Genomic DNA, 2,993 nt, shown 5'->3' on the forward strand with positions numbered 1-2,993 from the left:
TGCGCCGAATTAGGCGAATTTTGACGAGCCGAATTACGAACGGGCCGAGCCAAACCGCTCGTTTGGCCAGCTCTACTGCCAGGGTCATAAATTTTATGTATGCACATTGTTTGCTGGGTTGATGACACATATACGAAAGGTATATGCGGAGATTAAGTTGCAAGAGCAGGCAACACGATATGTGTTTACTGCACACTCCTGAAGGAGCAAGCTATCAAGAAGTTTGAGTATCCTACGATTTTGCCCCTTGATTGGTATTGCAACCGTTGTCCCAAGAGGAACTATTTTTACTATGCAGTGAGATGGTTATAAAGGATAATGCAGGATTATTCCATGCATGTTGTATTTTACTTCATGTTAACATTGTGATATCTAGTGATTGTTAAATAATCGATTTGGATGGATTGTTTTGTCCAAGTGTATGCTACTTATTGACGGAGGAATTTGGAAGCAACAAAACTTGAGGTTCGTAGCTGGAAACAAGATCTATGATGTCGGTTCTTTGTCGGAAACGTGAACAGTAATCGGTGGATCCGATGAACAGTATTCGTCGGAAAAGATGAACAGTGTTTGGTGGTGGTGATTATTGGGGGCTGAGATTGCTTAGGGTTAGTGGTGGCACCTTTGCGCTCTCGCTTCTGACCCCTTACAATTTGCCTACGTACCCCTATTTATAGGGGATCAAGCCAACGTAGTTCTTGGGGAACAAGAAACCTAATTGGCTTAGATTTCTTATCCCGAGGCCCAGTAGGAAACCCACTGAAAATCGTCTTCTACTAGCTTTAGGAATGTCCGTCGATGAGGCCCAACCACAAAGGCCCAAGGCTCGTCCGCGGCTTCGAGACTTCACGGATGAGGCATCTCCCTGGCCAAGGATAACCCTCCGCTACCAACTGTTTCTCTAATCCGCGGACGCAGGTATAGCCATGGTTCACCCCAAATGTTGGACGCATCCTTGTCCCCCGATAAGGAGCTCCTACCAGATTGCAGGACAAGTGATCCCAAGTTTTTGGGTGCAAAGTGCAGGATACTCCGAAGCAATCATGTTGAAGTCTTCACAAGGTCTTTTGATCCTTTAGGGCGCGCCCTAAAGCTTATCATAGGAGGAGATTCGATTAGGAAATTCCTCACCTTTTCTTAGTAACTGGGCGCGCCTTCCCCCTATGCTGAGGGCGCGCCCCTTTATGTATGGGGTCAAGCAATAGCAACTCCATCAAAACACAGGGCGCGCCTTTCACCACACAGGGTGCGCCTATTTTCCTTCCTCAAGGCAAATTACCTTATCTGTTCCGTAATTTTAGGCATTTCTTCCTCAATTTTAACTGTTTTATCAATCTTAATCTGAATATTGTTTATACCAATTTTTGGGCATAACAACTACCCCCTAAATTCCATATGTCATTGAAAATGGGATTAGAATTTTTCTTCACCTTTATTAAAATATGTATAAACAAATCTTCCAATACTTTTACAGGGCGCGCCCTGAACAGGGCGTGCCTTCCAATTTTTCCTTAAAGTTTCAATGATGCCATAATAACCAAATAAGGCACGTTTTCAGGAGGGCGCGTCCTAGAAGTTCAAACGGTTTAGAAACAGTTCCCCTTATTATTAGGGATTCGCGATTGATGTGACTGATTTGACAACTATCGTTTTCAACTATAAATACCAGTCACACCCTTTCTTTTTACCTTTCACTTATAATCTCTCTATCTTACTTTACCCTTCTTCAAAACTTATCATACTGGCGAAAAGAAGCTTTGCCCGGAATCAGTCTTCTGCGCTGCCATTTTTCAAGTCTGTTCCAGCCAACTTTTTCTCCATTCGAAAAGGTATAAAAAACTTCTTGCATCTCTGAATTCCGTTAAGTAAATCACATTGCATGTCATATTACCTTTTCATCTCCCATTTATGTTCTTGATGATGTGCATAAAATGATGTATGTATCTGTGTATATATATGTGTGTAATTCCGACTTCGCTATTTTAGATCCAAAATCATTGGGTCTAACTTTTAATTTTATGTTTCTAGGAAACCCAATCGTTTATCCTTAAAACTAAAAACATATATCTTATAATAAGGCGCGCCTTCATATTCATACAAGGCGCGTCTTTTTTTATTTTCAGCAATGCCATTGTTATCTAACCTTCATACTTCATAGCAGCCTTTATAGGTTCTATAATTAATAGGACGCGCCCTCTTAGTGTATGATTCGTCTTGGAAAAAAGCTGACATAGATCATAAGAAACACCATTCCCTTAATCCTACCCTTACTTTTTCTGCTTCCTTCATACTTTCGTATCTCACTCTTTCGAATTGGGCGCGCCCTCAACATTTCTTTTGGTTTTCTTGACAGCTGGAAGACGAGGGCGTGTCCTCTTCTTTTCACCCTTTCAAGAATTTCCTTATAAATTTGGGAATCTATTCGCCTCCAAACACTTACTTCAATCCTCAGCCTCCAAACGCTCACCATACCCCTAAATTTCTGAAGCGGGTGGCGCGCCTTGTTCAAGATTCCAAAAAGGTTATCTTGATGGTAGACTCTTCAGACAGTTCTTCCACGGACAACATTCCTTTATCTCGTAGACATGGAAAGCAAAAACTGGTTCAAAAGGATAGATCCCCAGCCCCAATTAGTACAGAACTGGACGACGATGACTGGTTCAAGAGTTTGAATGCCGACAGGTATAGGGGTGTTGAGAGGGGTGTCAACGTAGGTGCTGGGCCTTCCAAAGTTTCCTACAGAGCTATTTTTCCAAGCCTATCTCTTCAACAAACACAGGGCGTGCCTACTTCTCCTATCTCTGAAGGCGCGCCTAAAGGAAATGCATCGCCACTTCGCGATGAAGCAAATTTCTTTGATGAGGACTCCTTCCAGTTTTCAAACTCACCTGAACCTTCTCCAATCCCCTTCCAACACTGGGAAGTTTCTGACAGTGAATTAGACTTTAATTGGGATGAATTCGAACCGTGCAACGAAGCTGTGAAGAAACGCT

Source organism: Apium graveolens, chromosome 11 (genome assembly GCF_009905375.1).
Source record: "Apium graveolens cultivar Ventura chromosome 11, ASM990537v1, whole genome shotgun sequence".
NCBI classification, from domain to species: Eukaryota; Viridiplantae; Streptophyta; class Magnoliopsida; order Apiales; family Apiaceae; genus Apium; species Apium graveolens.